The sequence below is a fragment of the Haliaeetus albicilla genome, chromosome 17 (assembly GCF_947461875.1).
Source record: "Haliaeetus albicilla chromosome 17, bHalAlb1.1, whole genome shotgun sequence".
NCBI lineage: Eukaryota > Metazoa > Chordata > Aves > Accipitriformes > Accipitridae > Haliaeetus > Haliaeetus albicilla.
The window spans coordinates 12,750,982-12,774,013 of NC_091499.1; the positions used below are offsets into that span (position 1 = coordinate 12,750,982).

Sequence of the window (23,032 nt, forward strand, 5' to 3'; positions counted from 1 at the left end):
TACGCATCTACAATTTTCAATTTAGTAGAGGCAGTAACATGGGGACACGGGAAATTTTAGGAGATTTTAGCAAAAAAAGCAAGAGCGACTGTCGGGTCTTCTAATAGTGAAAAAAGGGCTTTGTGCTTGCTTCTGTTGTTTTCAGATTAAGGGAAAAAACCCTCAAAACCCCAGCCTATTCTCCAGCTGACAGGCTTTAAACAGCTGCATGTTTACACTGAAGACCTTGGCTCAAGTGAAAGGCAAGGTGGAACCATGCCCGATGAAGACAAGCCACTAACTATAGTGACTTCATTTCTCAATCAGAATTAGAGCCATTTTAAGCCTTAAGGGGGAGAGAAAGGTGTTTAGTGGCTTCAGAAGAAATCTGTTTCCAAGTATGCCTAAAGCAACATGCCTTCACCAGCAGTTTAATGCCATTTACAGAAAAGAGCAGTTTCTGGATTCCAGACCCACAGACCCAAGAAAACCCCTCAACCCATGTGGAGGTCCAACCCCAGGCAGCAGGGCAGCATTTGGGTGCTGGGGCTGCTCCTGCCTGCAGATAAGTCTCCCCTTCCTGACAGCAGAGCAGAGGTTGGAAGGATGCAAGACACTTGTTATAACTGTCTGAGCTAGGAAGTTCTCTGCCTGACGTTCTGCAATTTCTGGCACATGTAGAACTGGCAATGCCTCTGAACATGGGGATTGGACTTGTGATTGTGATGGTGGTGGGGATCAGCTTCCCCCAACACCCAGCACCACATGAACCCCCTTTGTACTTGATCACGTTGAAGTAATTCTTTTACCCAAAATTTTCTGTCCAGCACTAGACTGAATTCTCTTTACATTATTTTCTCAATTCAATTTCTCTGAGTGGAAAAGTGTAAAAGACTGTGCTGTGTCTGAATACACTATGTACCCCAAAACAAACCGAACATGCTTGTTTTAGGGCTTACATGGGAAAAAGGATTATTTGTATGTACTATTCTATCTGCTGCTGAAAGGAAAGTCGTGCAAATGCACAAACTTCAGGTATTTTAAGGAATTATTTTTCCTTATTGCAAACAACTGCCTTCTGAGAGGCAAGATTCAGAGGCATACAGGGCTAAAGGCAACAGATGGCGGTATTTTGGTATACCGCTGCACTGTAAATACCTGACCACTGTAGCAAGTAGAAGCAAAATTCCTCCTTTCCTACTTTTTAACATAGATCTTTGCAGCATTTTCCTGTGTTAGTAAAATATGCAGGTACATGAGGAGACAGACATAACATGACTTCAAACTATTCTCTTGCCATGAGTTCAAATCAGAGTACCATTTTCCTACAGTGTCATTTGAAAGATACTAATAATCTAGACAAAAATGGACTTAAGAGGACCCACTTGTTACTTGTAACTTTACTAGACGTCTCAACAATCACTCCATTTTCCCACCTTTATAGGAGTATTTTTAAGCCAGTGGCTATGATGACTAAAAAATAGGTATTTTTGCCAACATTACAGAACTATAATATTACTGGAAGTCTTAATGGGATGCCTATGGCTTCTATTTTACTGGTATTTTCAGTATTTACTGCTGACTCATGCTACACTTCTGAGTACCCAGCTGAAATGCCTACATGAACAGAAAAAAAACAACCAACCAACCCAGATTAGACCTTCACTGACTTTATATCTAGAGAGAAGATACATAGCTGCTTATTGATCTGCATATAGGTAGAGGAGGGAGATACTCTGGGTTTTTTTATGCTACCAGTTAGATTTCTTAACCAGAAGAATTTTTTTTTTTTTCCTCCTAAATTGAGACTAATGAGAAGAATTGACAGCAATCATTTTATTAGCACTCTGGTAAGGTAAAAGAGAAAATGATACTTAGCTCATCCCACTCATAGCTTTCTGTGTAACTGAACTCTGATGCTAACGATAGCATTATAATGATGTTCTAAGTGGTCACTGTTGCGTGCTATGAAATGCAAGAGTTTACTAGAACAATCTAGTGGGAAAACCTGAGAGTTGCAAATGACAATGCAAAGGGGAAAGAGTTAATTTTTTTTTCTTTTTTTTCCAGGCATGTTTTATGCCTGTAATGTGTCAGATGATGAAAATATGTACAAGAAACCTGAAACCTAGCAGGTAATGAACAGAACATCAATTATATTTTCAGTGCCTTTTAAAAAAAACCCAAAACCCACTGTTTGCCTGAAATTGCAATCCTTTTTTTACAGTAATAGTGCAATTTGTGTGAATCAAACCCTGAATTACTTGGTTACTAATTAGTAATTTCCCACTTTTTAAGTACAGCTCTCATCAAGTGTATTTTTTAAAAAAAATTTGTTGCATGCCCTATGAAGTGCTGAAAATACCACAGTGTATTTCCCCGCGGGCGAGCAAGCCTACTTTCTGTGCTAGGAAGCCTGACCAACGCTGTACAGAGATGCTGGGGCTGTAAATCACACCATCCGCTCCAGCGGATCCCTAGCTACACTCCCGGGATGGACCTCCACCCAGCGGCTTATGTTGCCATGCTTTCCCAAGGCTACTGTTGTGACTCCAGGGGCTTCCCAAAAGCAGAGCCATGCCGTGCCCCTTCCCACAGCTGCTGAGAGCCCGTGTGAATGCCCTGGCCAGCAGCCGCAATCTCAGCCTGACACAGACTTCCCCTGCTGTGCCCCTGGCCGCTCCAGGAAGCACCCCAAGCCCTGCATTGCGCACAGAGAAGCCGGGGCTGGGCTACAGCTCAGGACCACCTATTTATCAGCTTCTAATGTTTCAACACAAGTAATTTACGGTCTTCCCTTTTCCACAATCTGCCATTGACTGAATGACCTCCAGGCACGAGGTGCTTCCTCTCCAAGAGGGCTTTATCCTGCAGGATGGGAGCAAGATGGTGAAACCTTACACTGGGAAGTATATTGTTCATTTTCATGGGGAAAGGGTTTAGAGTGCAAAGGTCACTGCAGGGCTTTGGCATGTAGTAGCAAGAAAATTAGCAGAATTCAACTTCCCCCCCCCCCCCCCGAAGAGAAAAGCAGGGATCGGGTATTAACTCTGAACTCTGAGGCAAGCTGGGCTGGAAGTCTTTTATACAGTGTTAATTCAAACCGCATAATTTTTTGCTGAATTCACTATTATGCTGAGTTTGCAGAACCTTCTTCATGGAAATCATTGCTACACACTTGGTATTTCTTCAAACTGAAGAGAGAATGTCTTCGCAAGCCTTTCTCCAGCTCAAAAGAACATGCTGTGCATTTGTTTGCATATAGGTCACCATACTGCCAGAAAAAGCCTCTTTGAAACAAAAGTTTCCAGAAACTGGCACAAACTACTGTGGGCAAGGAAAGCACCATTGAAACCTTGCCAAAAAAAGTTGCTGGTAAAGGCCAGCAACTGCAGTGAAGCGAACTGGAACGTTGCTTACACCGTCCTTCCACAGTGGCGGGTGGGAGATCCCACCGAGCCCTTCTGCATGGGCAGCATGGAGGAGGCACGTGTAACCTCAGGAGACCAAAAAAGTTGCTCATGGAACATCTGTATTACTTCAGTTTGCAGCATGCTGTCTCGACTGGCTGGTGCTCACCCAAAACTCTCCAGGAACTCATAAACGCACCGCCTGAGCTGCCACCAAAAATACATTACCTATCATGAAAAAAACAGCTCCTGCCTCACAAGACTAACGGGAAGGCAATGTGGTGTCTGTTTTTAAAGGGAAGCATTAGGGGAGAGAAAATATTAACAAGACAGACCAGAAAGTCCTGCATCAGAACTGGGTTAATTACGTGAAAAGGTACATCTCGATCACGGCAGAGCTACAGAGCACTTAACCAGGCAAATTATCATCGTGACAAAGCAGCATGGCTTCTGCAAAGGGAAGTCATGTCTCTGATGGGCTCTATTAGAATTCCTGAAGTGTGTCAAATTTAGCAGTGAGGAACACTGGTACGTGTAATTAGTGTTGACTTTCAGAAATCCTTTGACAAAACCTTTACAAAAGGCTGCTAGAGAAGCTCAGCTGTCATAAGGTGAGAAGTTGCATCAGACTGGAAATCACTTAGGCTAAACTGTATTCAACAGAGAAGGGATGCAGGGGCAATTTTCAGCAGGTTAACAGTGAAATTCCTCCAGAAACAAAACAGCAGCAGTACTGGCTCACATCTGCCTATGGGCACGCCATGCAACACGCCTGAGCTCCTCTGATCTCTGAACCTTAAGCAGGGTTGGGCACACTTAGTACTTGGATGGGAGAGAGTCTGTCTGGGGATACCAGGGTCCTAACAGCAGCCTGCCACTCCTGCACTGAGGTCATCGAGAAGATGGAGCCAGACACTGGGAGTAATTTGAAACAACAGAGCTTTAGACTGGACATAAGGAAAAACTGAGGAACAGGTTGCCTGGAGAGGTTGTGTCATCTCCATCCTTGGAGGTTTTCAAGACCAGACTGGATATAGCGCTAAGCAACCCACTCTGATCTCAGAGCTGACCTGCTTTGAGCAGGAGGTTGTGCTAGGAACTTCCTCAGGTCCTTTCCAACATGAATTATCTGATGATCCTACATTGATTAGTGACCTAGAAGCCCAGAGACCATGACAGGGAGACTGAAATTGATAAAATTAGTTCAAATGTCCAAGGTAACAGGGATTGTTGGGAATTTAAAAAAGACTTAATACAAAAAAGAATTAGACACTAACAAGGTGACACACTAAATCCAGGGCACTCTGTTATACACAAGTGGCAATTAGAAGAAAAACAAAAATTATGGAATGGTTGAGGTTGGAGAGGAACTCTAGGTATCATCTAGTACAGCCTCCCTGCTCAAAGCAGGGTGACCTAGAGAAAGCTGCTCAGGACTATGTGCAGTAGGGTTTTGAGTCTCTTCAAAGGTGGAGACCCCAGACCATCTCTGGACAACCTGTTGCAGTGTTTTACCACCATCACAGTAAAACAGGGACTCATTGACCTGGAATCTCAATTCCAATGTGGAGTCTCTCATGAAGATGACAGACTGAAGACAGACAGACTGTCATCACCTATTTTAGAGAGAAAGAAATATTTTAATAAGGAGATATATGTTCTAGTTACTTCTGGTGTAGTACACTGTTGTGTAGTGTCTGCATCTGATTACTGATGTCGAAACAGGGACAAAAGAAATCCTCAGCAGAACAATGAAAAAGATTATTAGCAAGGAAAGAGAAAAAGCCCTCCTCAAAAAGTATGATCAATTCAATAAACACTACACAAATAATACAAAATAAAAAGGTCAAAGCAGCACTGCTATTTATTGTTTCTAGTGTTGCAAATAGGAAAGCACACCCACATTAAAGCAGCAAGACAAACGCAGAATTTGTAAAAAGAAGAGCCGTGATTCCTGACTATAGAAATGAACTGAAATTGTACCCTGTACTCATAGGAAGATGCTTGTTTTGTTCTTCCTGAGATTTCACGGTTACTGGAATAAACCATATGTACGACTGACCACTGCTGCATGTTACTGGGCAAAGAACTCACCGGCTTTGTAAAAGGATTAGTCACTCCTACAAAAACATCCAGGGCCACATTACTCAGGGTACAAGTTTACAGGGGATGAATATTCACATGCTCTAGCACACTGGCCAACAACAAACTGCCTGGGCAGAGGAATGTGCCTGTATTATCTGTCTTTCCTGACCTACTAACCACTGTCTCAGAAACAAATTATTTGATGGATGTCAACACAGATGAAAACCCAAATCTATCACCTCCACACACGCCTCCTAGACCTCTCGCCTCCTCTGCCCCCAGTTGCAGGAGACAGTGATGGGCATGCTGCTTCCCTGCACTCCTGTCTCTCAAACGGGTACTGAAGTTGCATGGGACCATGCTGTTGAGGGCAAGCAGTAGAAAACATCTGTCTAAAGACCACATGTGGTGGGTGTCACTGACAGCAGGGGCTCCCCCTCCCACTGGCTCCAGAGGAGTGCTGGGTTTAGAACATGAGAAGCCGTCAGATGTTAAGCTCAATTTATAAAAGGTGCACAGACTGCAGCAGAAGCGTCTTTGTAGCCTCTCCGTGGCAAAACACTAGTGAGGAAGGGGATAGGGGGAAAAGGGGGCTTAAAGGCATCATCTCGTCCCATGAAACAAAGGCTCACTTGTATCCCAGGAGGTGTAAGCAGGACATCAGATCTACAACAGCACACAGAGGACTCCCAACAACCTCACAGTAAAGGCCTGAAAAGGTTTATCGGTATCTCCTCATTATGTCTATAATGCTACATTTTAGTACGGAAGCCAACAGATAACATTGTGTGATTTCTCATTTAGGAATTGCAGTACCTGACCTGGTGTAAAATGAACTGCAGGTTCATAAGCTGGAGCTTGCATTAGATCCTGCTGTACAAGGTGACTCCCGGCTTTCTCGTGATTGTGTTAAGAGAGGATCAATACTGAACTGGGGTTATTTTTAGTTCCAGTTCACATTCTTCCAATCAGCTCCACTAAGAGTAAAAAAAAGACACTTAGGAATAACTTGAAGTGGTCAGCTTGAACACAGCCAAGAGTCTTTGTTCACAGGTGGCTGGAGAGTCTGCACTGCAGATTTGCATGTAAACGTCTGACAGTATTTCTGTTCAATAGGATGCAGACAGTGTGAAAAAACGCTCTTTTGTTCTGAGGTTTTCTATTAATTTTTTTTCCCTAACAATTTAGCAAAAGGTACTAGGAGAAAAACGGGGAGAATGATGGTAAAATAATGAAAAAGCTGAGAGGAACTTGTACTTCTGACAAATGGCAGCAAAAGCACATCAGACTTGACAGTTTTTACGGATAAACATGCACTGTTTTTAAGTGGCAAGTGGGAGGAAAATAATTTTCCAGGCTTCCTTCCCCATCTCCTAATATTTTTTCTATGTAAAGACTTGTTCTGTGTAATCAACACTTTGTTTTAAAGAAATTTATCAATAACTGACACTTCAGAGCTCCTCAAATGACCATCCTTGTAATTGGTTATTACAATCTCTCAATTACAGCTATAACAACAAAGGATATGATTATATTGTCACTGCTTTCCTTTAAAAAGAAACTATTGAAAGGCCTAATAATTAATTCACCATTTTTGAGAGCTCACTGTAATGACAGAAGACTATATACAAAGGTCTCTTCAGTGAGCCCATTATTCAATTAATAAATGCTGAATACTGAACAGTCATAGTCATATGAAACTCCCAAGAATTGTGTGAATTTTTAACCAATTAATTATCAATTACAACATCATAAAACACCAGCACAAAAATAGAAATAACGAAATTTAATTATACATTATTCTTCTTAGTTGCTGCAAATACTATACAAGACTGATTTTGATTAATAATTCATACAGCAATAAAGTATCAGGAAAGATAATTATACTGTGCCACAATTCTCACACTGATTTCTGTAATTACAGATTACAACAGTGTTAGCAATTTAAAAAGGTTAGGGAGCAGTAGTAATTTGCTATGTCATCCTCAGCAATATTAATGTCTTCTTCTCTGAGCACCCCAGATAATTGAAAATAGACTAGCAGGCCGCCAGGCTACACGGGCTTGCCTCTTGCCAAAAATACTGTGGGTGCCAGGGCCATTAGCAAGAACGTCTTCAGAAATGAGATTTTCACATTGTTTAAGTAACTTCTGCTGTAAAGCAGAAGATGCATGGATAAGTGGAAAAGACATCGTAGAGCATTCTTGGCTGGCAGCTATAGACATGTGCTGCTGCTGATAGCGATGGCTGGTGCTTCTGACCCTACTGCCTCAAAGCAAGACCTTCGTTTGACCATGGATGGGAAGGGGGATAGCTAAGAGAAACCCAAGAGAGGATTTAACCACGGGCCCTCTAGAGGGGCAGGTCTGGTTGGGCACGCAGCAGGACCCTGCAGACATTTGGTAACATCTCCTAAAGGCAAGAATTCACATTGCTGAGGAGGCTGCATGGCTCCAACACGTCAAGCGTTCACAGCCCAGGGAGCACCCTCTGAATTGCTAAAGAGCTGCACACAGTGCAAGGGCCACAAACTGGTCCTCGATGAGCTACGCCATGGGCAGCGAGCAGGAGCATTAGTGCCTGGACTGGTTGCAGAGCTGGGCCATGAGCCCTGTTTCTGCACGGCAAACTTCAGGTACTTTTGAAGTGGAGATGAGAATACTGGAAATTCATTCCTTAGCTTAAAGTGACAGGAACAGGGATGAGTCCTCCAGACCATGGAATGGCTGCTTTGGCACACCCATATGTCGTCACAGCACAGAGGCTTTGATGTAGGAAGTAAGTCCCATTGCAAAAGTCACTTACTGGTTTTGTTATACTGGACCTAGACCCTACTGCACAACTGGATAGAGACTAGGGGGAAAAAAAAGGGGGGACTCTGATCCTGCAGACCTTTAGACAGAACTGCTTAATGTAAGTTTTCTCTGTAGCATTTCGGTTACTTACAATGATTTCGGTATTGGCAGATTGCACACACGGACAGAAATGTACCACAGCTTCATTTTTGCGATGGATCTTCTTTTTTGTTTGTTTGTTGTTTTTTTTTTTAAATTAATGTCAAGATGCCCATAGTCTCCATGATGAATGTTTATTTAAACCCCAGGTGTCTACTCTAAAGAAATTGCGCTTCAGGTTGTTCAGAGATTGGTACCATAAGGAGGCAGGGATTCCCAGTGGAGGTTGCTTTGAAGAGTCCAAATAGATTTATGTTCCACATACAGATAAAACCTATTTCTTACACTTCAGAAGGTTGTGTTGTTATTGTTTTTTGACAGAGGAACCCAGCTGAACAAGGTAATGATAGCTCGCAGTCTTTAGGGACTTCAGTTAACATGCAAATAATGCTTAAACACACTACATGCATTGACATATACATTCTATGCAGGCCTACTAGGCAAAGTATGCATCTTTTTATGACTCAGGAAAAATTACATAATTATACTACTAATTGTCCTACACTCAGTAAGTCAGGCTTAGTTTAACATGCATTTTCAACGTCCTTTAAATATAAATGATGATGCCTTCAGGAGAGGGGCATAGTAGATGAGGTGGGGGAAGACATAGACCGGGTAGGAAAACAGAAGGAACAACAGAAGAACCGTCCTGTATCCTTATTTCTCAGAAGCCACTCAGCTGACATTACATGTACATGGAAAGTGAGCAACACAGAACTCTTCCCTGACAAAGTCTCTTTGCATGGCTTTCACATTGCTCTTTACAGTAGCTGGCTATGGTGAAGGGGACCGGAACCAAGTCTGCTACTCAAAATAGCTTATTCAAAGCAGAATGGGGAATGCCCAACACCGAAACAGTGCCAGGAAACCACCAAGCAAAACAAACAACATACTATGTTTTTCTGAAGTGGTCAATGGCTTCAGGACCTGGGGAAAAGACACAGCGTTTTGGTTTATTCTTGGGTAAGCTGCACTGCCAGATTAAAGAATCAGAGAGGGACAAATGAACTAGTGATTTGTTTTTATCTTGCTCTCCAGCTTGGTGAGTTCTCTGAAAAGGTTTGAGATCTCCACACAAATGGAGGCTGGAAATTCTGGCGAGGGCCCACCAGATTTAGGTCCTGCCTTCCTTGCTTTAAATGAGTATTTTGGGGCTTTGGTTGATGAGTGATACAGTGATATACCTCTCCTCCTTCTCCTAAACCTTTAAATAATTTACGTGTACCTCTATAAGCATATGTGCACGTGTGTGTACGTATGTATAATTTGCACTACAATGCCATCTGAAATGATGAAATTGCTGAAGCATAAACTGTGGGTCAAGTATCCAGGCCACTTGCCAGTATAACAATACTTTGGGATAGTAAAGAATGCGTCTCTCTATTTGAAATCTCTTTTGCTAATATGACTATGAGAACAAAGGCCAGGCTGATACTGACCCAATAGTACCAGTGTTTGGAAGCTACAAATAATGAACAATGGCACTGTTCTGCTCCTTTTAACAACCTTCTAATGTGAAAGACTATGCCAACAAGTTATTTCCCTTATGTTCTATTCTCAAGGAAGCCCAGCCTTTAAAAACTCCAGTAGAGTTCAGTGCTGAAGCTCTGTACTTGAAATTTTTGGTTGCTATCAAATGAGCATTGTTTTTGATCTTTTTTCCAGAGGAAAACAGAAAAGTTCTCTCTCAAAATTACATCTCCTGGTTAATTTTCTCTTCACTTCTCAAGCTGTACTAATTACTGCTTTTCCAGCCTATCTGCAGAACTGGTGGAAGAAGTTCTGTCTGCATGGGAGGGTATGGCTAAAACCACTAACACCTTTGACTGCTCAAATTGTAGAGGTTGCAAAACTGACAAAAGCCCATCTTCTCCTGTCACACTAAACAGTTGTTATGGAAAAAATCTGCTCTTCTCTTTTTTTTCCTAAAATGCAAGCTCTTCATCTTTGCTGCAAGTTAGCAGGTGTTCAGAATATCCTTCATGTTTCCTTGGGACACAAACTGGCATGTCCTTTGGAACATGTCTGTTGTGATTAATGTGTGAAGAGCAGGAACGCATGCAGTAGGTCACTGGGTTAAATTTGGGACAGAATTTCGTAGGGGATAACTTCGCACCTTCTGCTCTTGGGAAAGAATACAGGTGTCGCCTTCTCCTTGGAGACTGGGCTGCTATCTGCTTGTGCAGCTTTTTCCACAACCAAACAGATACCAACAATAATGTTCTGCTTTGCCAACATATGTACGGAAGGAAAGATGTTTCCTTATGGTTAAATCATAGATTTTTACTAATCCAAAAATAAATGAATAAATAAATAAATAAATTCTAGTGACTATTGCATTAGGATCCACAGATTTACAGGTCTGAATCTTAGAAGGCTTACCTACACATGCAAAAAACAATTTTCACATGTTTTTCTAACCATCAAATGATCAGAAGGTCACTGAAATGACTAGAAACTCAGAGCAAGTGCCAAGGGGATACCTGGATTACGCCAAGGTATTCTGACAGTGGTTTTGATCCTGCAAGGATCTGAGAATTGCCATTTTGTTATCAGAAGGTTTAAGCAAGAGTTGCAGGCCTTCCCACCATCCTCAGAGTCTGGCACATGCCTAGATTCCTATTTAAAGTTCCTTTATCCATAGACCAGCCCTTATTCTGGAACTAAAGTGTCCTTCCTGCTGTAAACAACAAATCATCCCATGGAGAAAGGTGCACAGAAAGCAATCACTTCTGCTGCCAACACCTACCAAGCTACAGCCAAGGTAAGGAGAGGATGTGAGTCAAATGGGCATTTTGACTAAGTGCAACTGCAGCCTGAAGGAACCCGGAGAGAAAGAAAAGATTTGATGCATTTGGGTCTTGGTTCTGAGGGTAAGTACAGCCAACGTAGCATCTGCACCTACAGTTTTAGAGGACTGCAAAGACAGCAGAAGGCAAAGACAAGCTTTCCTTCTCCTGTAAGATCCGGAGGAGCTTATGAAAGCTTCTTTGCCGTGGTAAAGAACGAGGGATTAAAGCTGCAAAGGCTGCTATAAGAAGAACCTGGATTTTATCTCTCTTTGAGGATACTTATATTATTTGTTGAGCTTTTCATGCAGCTTTTTGAAGTTTGTTTGGTTTCTCTGCCTGCACAGAACTACGATGTACTCAACACACTTAAAGCTGCAAAAGCCAAATCAAATCAAATAGGAGATTAACACGCAAAACCCAAAACTAAGCCATGCTTTATCCCAGGGAAACAGAGTGGCTTGATTATTTCTGTTTGAATTAGCGCACTCTCATCATGGGAGTTTTAATCTCAGGGCATTCCTTATATGGTTCACAAACCCAAAAGGCAGAAAGGACCACCCAATCTGGCTCCTAAAGGCAGTATCAACAGTTGCCTTTATCATGCAGACTTGCAGTCTTGACAGAGCAAAGAAAACCAGCAGTTTGTTTGATAAGCTCTCTCTTCAACTGTTACTGGAATTATCTATACCTTTAGCCTCCAAGTTCTCTCTTGACAGATCCTGAAATAGCTGTTCCGCTATTTTACCCTGGACTGACGTCAAGCTAAACCAGCCTTCAGTTCCCCGGGATATCCCTTTTATCTTTTTGAAATATCGGAAATACAGTTGGCAGCCCTCCAATTTTCTGGAATTTCCCCTGTTTCCCAAGATTTATTATAAATGAACAGCTACTTAACAGAGCTTTTCAGCTACCTCCTTTAAGATTCCTGGATGTAAAAGTTACTAGGATGTGAAAATGTTTAATTTCAACCACTGCTGCCTGTCTCACATCCTCCTTTGCTATAAGCAGCAAACTTTCTCTTCTTTCCACATCACCGCACAGGATGGACACATCCTCTTCCACCATTTCAAATACAAAAACCATCTAGGGAAGATTTCTGCCTTTTCTATTTTCCCTTTTTTGATATTCAATTAATTAATGTTTTACCACAACTTCTATTTCTTCATTTAACCAGAATGGCTTCTCATTAGAGTAACGTTTTTTGTTATTGATGGCAGTGTAAAATCATAATTTTGAGCAGCTGGCAGAATATTCTTCAACAATTCCCAGTGCGTTCAACGCTTTTTACTTTAAATGTAATGTTATGCCAACACAACAGGTTCTAACTTTGGAAAACATCTTTTTCAGTTCTGAGTACAGTGCATGCATAAATTTATAATCTCCTGGCAGGTGGTGTACTCTGCTTGCACAAGGTCACTGTACGGGATTTGAGGGACCGTGATTCACATTATTTAAGACTGTCCACAAATAATAGTGTTTGACAAACTGCTTCCCTTCTGGCTTCATTTTCTCATGCAACAAGTTGTAAACCTTTATTTTCCAGTCTCTTTTTAAGAGAACCGCTCCACTGAAACTCTTTTGGATTCCTGCTCATGTGCCACTCTCTCCAACGCCTCTCTCGTAAAGCTAAGAACCTGGCTAATAAAAAGTCAAACAATGTGATTCTTGTACAACCCTAATGGTTTAGACTTATCTATACTGCAAACACCATAAGGCTGGTTTATGCAGTTGGGTGTTCACTGACGTCACTCTCTCCCTCTGTTGTTAGTTTACAGCCCCCGTTTGCTCATTTGTCTTCAAGGGGAATTGGTAGAGGTGGTATTGGGAGAGAAAGAGGCCACCAAAACCAGACATTCCCCACAGCCTCCGCAGACCATAGTTTGGAGACCCAGAAAATCCCAAGCCGTTCTCCACCCTCAGCAGTGTGGTTAAGTGCAACCTGCTACTACCTTCTGCCTTCTCTCTTCTCTCACAAGGGGACAGACACTCCAGAACACTTGACTGTACCATACCTGAAGGTAACACAAAACAAATCAGTGAGGACCTTGTCCCCACAGTGGCAACCACCATTGCCACACTACTTTCAGGACCATGGCAGGTTTGCTCAGGGCTGTGTTTCAGGCAGCTGTGACGTATGAAAGCTTTGCCTGGCTGATGAAGTGTACCGCATACCTACAGTCTGGACAATCTTTAAGGGATAACGATATTTGATGTACAAGCAAATGCTTTTCTTCTGAGAAGAAAGAAGTCTGTGTGCTTTTTCTGGTGTGAATTGAGAAGCTATATTCTACATAGATCTTGGAGACATGCAATTAAAGACTGTCAAATTTGCATGCACACAGGATCCAACTGAAGGCTGAGCAGGCGATGTTATAACATTTCTCGCTTGACTTGACAACCTAATATTCTTTTAACAGCTTCTGTGCATAATTTCCTTACCTTAAACAAACTAAAGCCGCCATTGTGTAACCTGACCCTCGACCCCACGTGGGTCAGGATGAGGGTGGGAGCCATGAGATTTCTGCTTCCCAAGCGGCGCTGGCTGACCATCACTGGTCTGCAAAATCACAACCGAGCAGTCCACAATGCCGCACGAAATACGGGTGGAGCGAGCAGACCGCAGATCTGCAGGTCCCCCTGGTTTATCAGAAACCAGGTTTCTGAGGCAGCATTAAGCAGAAGCCATCAGCTGCCCTGGACTTTCTTTTCCAAAGTTTCTGGCTGGTCAGATGGATTTCCATGGGAATAGCAACAGCAATGGCTGCACCCGTGGCCCCAAATCCACTCTCCAGCTGAGATCTCATGTCTTTGCTCCACAGCATGGGGGCACCAGAGCTTTAGAAGAGCTCAAAAAAATGTTGAACATCAGAAAATCAACACATAATTTCAAGCTTTTTTTCCTTTTTACTTCGCCCTCAGCTGAAACACTTTGGTGATGGTTTTCCAACTACAGGCTGAGAAAACATCACAGCAAGAAAACTGTGACCCTGTACACCTGAAGTCTGGCAAACCTACTGTGTGGTGCAAAATAAGGCTTTGTAGAGGGAAATGACAAGATACAAGGCAGGCAGTCCTATTTGTGGTGTACATGTAGAGTAAGAAGCACTGGGAGGTCTACATGCAACAGGACTTAGCTGGCACATTCCAGCACTTATTTGGCAAGGTGTTGAGTGCCTTTAATCCATGCCCTTTAATGAGATTTGAGATCCCCTGCAACAAGCAGGATCAAGCCATAAAAGCATGAAGACAAGGAGATTAAACTACAGATTAATAATTATACAGTATAAACTATCTGGGATAAAATAAAACTCTTTTGCTTCATTGGAGACTGACATGTTTATGTATAAAGCGGGGAATCTATAAAGCTCATTGATTAGTATTTCAAACAAAACTAACCTAAAAGCATTACTAATTATTAACTAAAATATGTAATACAAATAGTGTGCTGGGAAACAATCAATACTTCCCAGCGCTTGCAACCCCTACAGCAATTTTTGTGCTAAAAAGAGGACCAGCCTAGATGGCAAACTCTAGTGCTTGCTAGGGAGTTTGTCTCTCCGTATACATGTAAAAGAGAACAGTCCGCAATGTAAAAACAAGCATACTTTTTTCTTACTTCTTCCCCCTCAACTTCTGCCTGTCCTAACTGTATCTAACCTATATCGCTGCCTGTAATAAAAAATCAATAATGAAAAAAAATCACTCCACAAATCTTCTAACTATATCAATGTACTGTGTTTCTTGGACTGTCAGAAGAATGCACATATTGTTATGCAGGACCAAATCCAGTCTAGACAAATTTGACCACCTAGTGACATAGCTTCATGGAGGGAAGAGACAATTTTCCACTATCAGACTAAATGAAGATTTTGCCATTAGCACAATTCAAGTCTTGTAGAAATAGGCTCAGTTAATTTTTATTTACTAGAAGTCACGATCAGGTAAGTGTACCTACAGATTCATGTCATTACTTCAAGAATTTAAGTCCTAGTAAGACACAGTTTGGTTATATGCCCAAAGGAATGTTAAAATGCTTTAAAAAATACTTGTTGCTTGATGAAATACAGGACAGTCACTACTGTGTTATGAATGACTTGATGCTTTTCCATTACAGCATACTATGCTCCAGTATAGTGTCTTAAAAACAGACATGTATGTGCATGTGCATAGAGTTATGTATGTGTATAAATGTACGTGTGTATATATATATATCAGTGCACACATATGCACAATGTTGAATTAGCATCTCTTAGAAAATAAGTATTATTGTCATTGCATGTTTGTGGAATAGCTCATGTTACCTGGCATGACCTTTCCAAACATCAAAAAATGACATGATCTCTATTAAAAGGATCCTTGGGCCAGTCCTATCAATATTGCTACCCAGACTTATATCAAGGAGGAAACACTCCTTTAACTCTGCCCAAATTAGGTGGCTCAGTTTTCTCTGTAGCCATTATACCATGCATACAAACGCACACAAGCATACTTCTCCACTGCATGTGGCAATAATTTTTCCAAAAGGAGCATAATCAAGAGGAGGAATTAAAATCCTGAAAAGGATGTTTGTGCAAATGTTTTTAGTAGTAATACAGGAGGAAAGGGATATGTGATAAAAGCTCTGAAATGGGACTAATCCAGAGGCAATGGTGAAAAGTTGAAGGGATGGGGAAGAGCCAGGAGCAACATCCACAAGGATGTTAAAATCGTGTTACTATGGATGAGTGGAAGGGTTCAAGATAAAAGAATGAAAAGGACCAGGCTTACCTCTGAGAGAAAGGAGGATGAAGAGGCTGGGGGCTTATGGACCAAGAGTTACACAGAAGGAAAGGTGGAGGAGGGATGGCTGGAGAAGTTTCAAGGGAGAAGGGTCTGTAATAAGTGGGCAGGAGCCCAGTCCCGGCCCCGCTGCCTCCAGGCGGGCGGAGAGGCAGAAGTGAGAACAGGGGAACGAACCGTGGGAAAGAGCGGCTATCTTCCAGTGTTTTCAGTGAGCAAAAAAGAAACTGAAGAAGCTGGAGATAAAGCCATTGCCTATTACAGTGAGTATGTAAAGATGCTGGGGGGGAGCAGAAGTGGGCAGGCGGCAGAGAGGTTGCGAACAGAGAGGGGAATGACTGCCAAGGATCTTGAAAGAGCAGTGGGAATGGAGGCAACGCTGAGAAAAAAGCTTCCTGGAAATTGTCCGTTTCCCCACTGGGAGGTGGGATGATGCTTTTTCAATGGGAGGCGAGAGGAGGGAAAGTCATAGGCATTCAGAGAAACAAACAGGGAGAAGTGTCAGAGTAGAGAAGAGATGAGAGGGGAGGAGTAATCGCTGGTGAGAAGCTGGAGAGTAGGTGAGGACATGGTGCCAAGAGATGATAATTCAGCCGATTAGAGAATTAGGTACAAGAGATGTCAAGTGAGAGGCAGAGAGCAGAAGAGGCTACGGAGGTGGCAAGAGCCTGAGCTTAAAATAAAACTGTCAAGCAGTCTGAATGCACCAGCCGTATGCTTCCCCTCTGCCTGCCCCCTTTCTCCATCGCACCGCCAGAGACTGACTACCTTATGGCAGGGAGCAAACAAAACTCAGCCACCCTCAGGCTGATCCTGGAGGAGCAACAGAATAGGAAAGAGGAGAAATAAAAGCTGGTGGACAATAGCTGCCTGTGGATAAAAAGGAGGCTTTTAGCACAGCTGTGCAGCTATATTTGATTTACGTGGGCTTCTTCATGCAAAACAGAGGCACAGCAGTGCAAATGGCTTTCTAAAGAAAGCATCGTGGACAGAAACTCTTGCACATTAGAGAGAAAGGAAACACTGATGTCCTGGGCTACACCGGGATGCACACGGAGCTGGGGATCCTGGCTCAGGCAGCCAGCACAAAGGCGCTTGCATCATGCCATCCCCATGGAAGGCAGCACTATGCCCAATGGCGTGAGGACTGATGTACACAAAGCCCTAAGTGCTTTCTTAGGCGGCTTACTATTTTGAGTTTGAGCTTGGCATCCCCTTGTAACAAAAAGGCTTGTCTTCTCAGGAAAATGACTACCAAATACTGTAAAAATCCTGTTCTCTGTCATAAAGGAGTCCACTTCCAAATTAAGGAAAAAAACACAGTAGCCCTGATCGCACACTACACATTTTTGTAAATGTTCTTTTCTAGTAGCAAGTAATTAATTTTGTGTTACAGCCTGAAAAGTCCCTACTAGTTTTTGAACTTGCAGACAGCTGGAAAATGCCTACTTAGGCTAGTGTGCACATCTTTGTGTAATTCCTACTTGCTAATTACTCTTCCAGAAGCTGCCAACAGCTATTCTAACATTTTGCTAACTAGGGAGGGATATCACATCGCATTATCAGATATCATGCGAATTAACAACAGAATGCTGGTGAAGCAATGGGATAAAAATCAGGTAGTTGAGGAAGAAATTAAAGCTAATCGATTTGCACAAAAAAAGAAATCTGTGGTATGTAAACAGCGTTTCAGAAACAAAGGACATGGCTGGGGAACAAAAACCAAAAGTGAAACCAGCATTTGCAGAACTTGTCAGAGTAGATTCCTTCTCTTGGTGACAGATGAGATGAGACTGAAGCCCAGGACCCCTTGCAAATGAGACTTGCTAGTACTCCGCTAACCCACTGCAACCAGAGCAATATTCCCCTCTGCAACACAACAGACGTGATTCGAACTGGCAAGCCCTTGCACGTAAAAGCACGATGCCTTCCCCTGCTCGGTGAGGTTTCTGCAATATTCATTGCAGTGGCCCAGAGGGAATTCCAGCTTGCAGTGTGCAAAAAGCTCACCCGTGCTCCTGCACAGCAGAGCAGACCCCCCATGGCTAAAGGGGCACCGAAGGGCACCAAGCGGGTGCTGTTGGAGGAAACCCCTCAAGATGGAGCTGCTGGCAGCGTGGGCATCCCGTGCAGCCCTCGGGCCTTTGTGGGAGGCGAGGGGAGGCAGCCTGGAGGGAAATCAAAGAGGTACCTTTATATACGTGTGTGCATATTAACGGCAGTGAGCTGACACGGGATTTGCAATAGGAACGTCTGCTCTGAAAATGGCAAAGGCAAGTTATTATCAGGACGAATGTCCTTATGCAGCATCTCAGGGAATGCTCTGGCCACCTTCAATCAAATGTATTTTTCTTGGAATGCTGTTAAGCTGTGGTCATCAGTTCTATTTCAGGAAAGGGAAAAAAGGCTTCGTATCACTGCTTTCCCTCCTCACTCAATGTGACATAAAATAACGGCACATTAGCACAGGCGAAAGAAACGGAGCCTGGCTGATAAGGGCCATGTTCACATATTTATTAAGCAGCCCAGGGAAGGAGGCACTAGGAACAGAAGATGACTACGCAGATCGTTCATCGAATGCCTGCAGCAGCAGCTTCCTGCTACCGAGAGGTTTCCTTGAAATCCCTCCACAAATGCTCTGCAACCAAAGTGTAAAAGCAACCACTTGCCTTGCTCTGATTGCCCACTTGAACTTTTCGAGAAGGTTGCATGTATTTACCATTGATCTACAGTACTGTGTTGCCAACTGACTTGCGGCAGAAACACTGCAAAACCTGACTGCGATACTTATGCGATCCACACACCGCTTTGCCTCTACGCCTCAAAAGGGCATGGAGGGAGATACAGCAGTATTCCCATTTACGGGTGGGCTGTGGGGGTACAGGCAAACCACCTGATTTAGGAGCTTGTGCTGCTGCTGCCAGGGCTCTACGTAAGGGAGAGATGATTACCTTGACTTCTTGGCTACTCATCCAGACTGGTAAAATCAGTTAAAGGACAAAGTGATTTTCCTGATTGTTACAGCCTAGACAGGAGCTGGAATGTGGGCCACGCTGGTTGTTCAAATGCTTCACTACTAAGCACTGCTACAGGGTTTAGCATCTCTGCCTTCATTATCTCTCTGTGGCTTCATCTTGTCTGTGCTGTGTATACATAAGCACATACAGACCATGAGACTCACAATGAACTCTTGTAATACCGGCTGTCAGCAGCCGACTTGGAGTCAGTAAAAACATCCTTCAGCAAGAGGTCATGTCTATAAATATGGCAAAACCAATTATCCCATGAAGAGTTCCCCTTCCTCTTAAAATTAGCAGTGTATACAGTTGGATATATCAATGTAAACACATCGCTCTGAATTTCACCAGCTTCACTATCAAGCACTGCTGCACTGCTATGGAAGGGAAAGTATGAATCCTGCATGAAGCTTCTACTATAACAGATACTAAACCTGACATGTGAAAAGTTTTACTGTAGTGTTTTTAAGAGTGAACTGAGAAAGAAAAAGCATGAAGCCTAAAACCAGCAGCACACCAAAGGCTACAAGAGAAATGTTAAGCAAGTGTCCCTGTGAGAAATGAAGAAGATAGCTGAAGCCCCTCCTGTGACCAAGGCAGTTGGGCAAGCTCCACTGAAGAGTCCAGGAAAAAAAAGGGGTAGGTGGTCATAAGAGAGGACAAGGGAGACGATGCCATCTTGGGTTTGAGAACAGGAAGGCTTTCCAGAAACACTGCTCTAGGTAGTTTAAGTAATCATCCATAAAATATAGGGCAAGAAAGAGCCCCCAGAACTGGCCAGACCTGGGGACTATGTAAGCCACATCTCGTAAGCCAGAAGAGCTCAGAAAAATCCTTGCTAGGGCATGCTGTTGTTTTATTTTTTTTTTGGGGGGGGGGGGGGGGGGAGGGGGCAATTTTGCTTAATTATTTCAAGTCTGGTTTTAAGTAAAAATTTCTTTAATCCTTAAAGGTATCCTTAAATCTCATCTAGTTGCCCAGTTTTTCAGAGACAAAAGCAGAGTCCTGCATTCACTCAAGTATGGTTGTTCCTCAAACTGGTGAACAGGACATCTGCTGCAGTGTCCAGTGGTGCTGCACAACTCAGCAGTAGCACAAGGATAATGAGATGCATATATCCTTGTATTTAATGAAGGAGCCTGTATGAAAGAGGTTTCTTCCAGTGACCACTGCTAGACTGGAGAGCCCTTCAGCTTGCAATAGGAGGCTGGAAAGAAAGGCTGAATGAATCATGAGCGAGCAAAAAAGGTTGTGGCACTGCCCACACACTTTTCCATTTCAGCTCTGTAAAGTCCAGATACATCCAGGTGATGCTGCTGGAACCACTATCCAGAGAGAAAGAAGTAAGCAAGTCTGAATCAATCAGATTCTGTCTAAGAATTGAGGAAAATCCCACAGCACAACAGAGGATGGAGAAGTTGTCATCATTTACACAGGAACAGCAAAGAAAGGTGAGTCTGGCAACCTTATGCTGAGCAAAGGAATAATCAGGCAAGCTTTGTCCAGAATAGTCGCTGGGAGAAAAGGTCAGAAAAAAATGCAGCCAGATTTCTAGGCAGAAAATCCACTTCTCTCCCAAACCCTTTCCATGTCCTCAGGTGCAAACGCACTGCCAGCTTCTGCAGAGGGAGCCTGCCTTGGAGCCCCACAGGAGTGGAGGGGGGGACATGACGTGTGCCACAGGACAATCTTTGCAGCAAAGGAGCATCTACTACTTAACCGATGCAAAACGACAGCCTCAAATGCTCACACAACGACAAAGCATCAGCAAAAGCCAAATGGGAGATGAACGGAAACATGCTCTCGCATCCAGAGCCATCTGTCCCTCTTCACTCATTCTTGTTGTTTTACAAACTGACCTACTGTTCCAAATCCCAGATTTTCAAAAATAGCACTGGCTGAAGGTATTACCAGGAAAAACAATCAGTGTCAGCTAACCAGTGTAACTGAGGAATTCTTTCCAGGAGGCTGAGGCAGTGATGACAGAAGCTTAAAAACCAAAATCCCAGAGAGGGGGAAGTGTCGGCCACTCGGATACATAGGCAAGAAGCAGCAGGAACAACATTCCACACTGGAAGTGATGTTCTCTTCTGCCAAGGCAGGTGAGAAGTTTAACAAAGACGATTCCTGTTTTCCGGTACAAACGGTACATTTTTGAGGACAACGAACCACCCTTTCCCTGCTCTCCAGACTGGCCTCAGAGTAAAGGAGACCAGAAAACCCAGGAGATTCCTAAAATCTTTTACTGTACCAAATAAGCAGCTAGTATTCTCGCGTGAACTGAAAATCCCTTCAACTATTCCCAAACAGTTACTGCCTCCCCACCCTGTACAAAGATAAAATTTCATCTCCAAGGTGATTTTTAATATCATAAGTTGGTCTGGTACTGGCAACCCTGTTAAGCACCCATCCTCATCATTTTTCAGTCTTTTGAGCCCTTAGTTTCCTATTAGATTGGCATGTCTTCATTGGCCTGACTAGTTTTATTGTGTGCTTTAATCAGTGTAAAAGTGAATAACCCACCCGCAGGTCTTTCGGAAGGGATTTCCTCCCAGCGCTGCCAAAGAAGCCACTACTTGCCACATGTCCTCCCCCAACTCGGTGCTCCCTCTCCCTTTGAAATGGGGAAAAAGGAAAACCAGGAAATGCAACAGATGGTCTGAAATCCTCTTCCTGCAAAAACCATCGCTACAGCAGCTAGTTTAGGCAATATTTCAAATATTTCCGCATGTGCCAACAGCGGTATCCGTGACTAGGGAGGATGAGGAGACTGCTTGTGAAACTCCCCCATAGGCACACTGATTGCAACTGCCTAGTCCTCTTGTTGAAGGCTCTCTTCTTTTCCCTACTCCAAATCCAATGAGAAAACCAATATTCTTCAGATTTAAAGCTGACAGGTGGTACATGCATAATTAAAGATGACCTAACAGAGAATGCTCTCATTTCTGGCATATTATCAGACACTTAAGCAAAGCAATTATCAGTAGGCAATCTTCTCTGTCAACAGAGATTGGATGAAACATTTTGCCAGTCAGGAAGATATTGTAACGATGATACATACGTATTTGCAAATACTCCAGCAATATAACATAGACTTAAATCTCTCTTATCTCAGAGAAATGTCTTCATCACCTATGGAGGACTGCAGTAACCTCACGTTTCCATGTTTCCCTGTGCTATTTCCACAGACTCACGGTACATACTACATAGACTCCACCTTACTCATGTCAACCTCTTCCTTCAACCCATCTGCACTCCCTACAAGTCCTGCCATTCCTCCCCACCTAGCCTTACTGTCCTCTGCAGCTCCCGCACTGCTTACACCTGCACTAGCTGGTGGATGGTTGATCTGTGCTCCAGGGAACCTTGTCCTCCTGCTTTTTTTCCCCCCAAAAGCAAGGAAAACCCCAGAAAACTTGTCCTCCCTCTTTCTTACTCAAAAGCAAACAAACACCCAACTCCTCCAGCAAACCCCAACCAAACCTCCCCCAAAGACCCTCTTCTTCACCTGCAGGTAGCAGCTACCTGTGGCATCAGGTGTTGGGAGCTACGTTGCTCTCTCTTTCTCCTCAGTACAGCTCTTGCAACATGAACACCTGCGGGGAGGAATTGTGGACCTGATACGTCATGATGGACTGTGCCTGTTGTGAACAACCATGTCTTACTCATCATGGACCACGAGCTGAACACCTTTCCCCTGGGAGCTGTGAAGGTGGAAGAGGTGAGTGGCATTGCTCTCCCCAGCTTATAGAGGGGGCAAGCACAAGCAAAGATCGATCGGGAATTTTATGTGGAATCAACCCAAAAGTCTATGCCAGAACTAGGAACATCTTCCCCGCTTTTTGGTTGAACAAGCAGATGGCACTGCCTCCCAAAATAGCAGTGTCACCCATGCAGTTTCAAAGAGGCAGAAACTTTCTAACCTAAACTCTTAAAATGCTTCCTTCAAGCAGTGTTTTGCAATGAATCCAGAAAGCATTCTGTGCCTTTTTTTTTTCTTCTCCTAAGAAGGGAGT

The 23,032-nt window shown here is 43.2% G+C and overlaps 1 protein-coding gene across 3 annotated transcripts in view; it reads right to left on the bottom strand.

The window, feature by feature from the left end:
• BACH2 (BTB domain and CNC homolog 2) overlaps positions 1–23,032 on the bottom strand; it is a 197,100-nt gene that overhangs the window by 56,111 nt on the left and 117,957 nt on the right. The window lies entirely within an intron of this gene.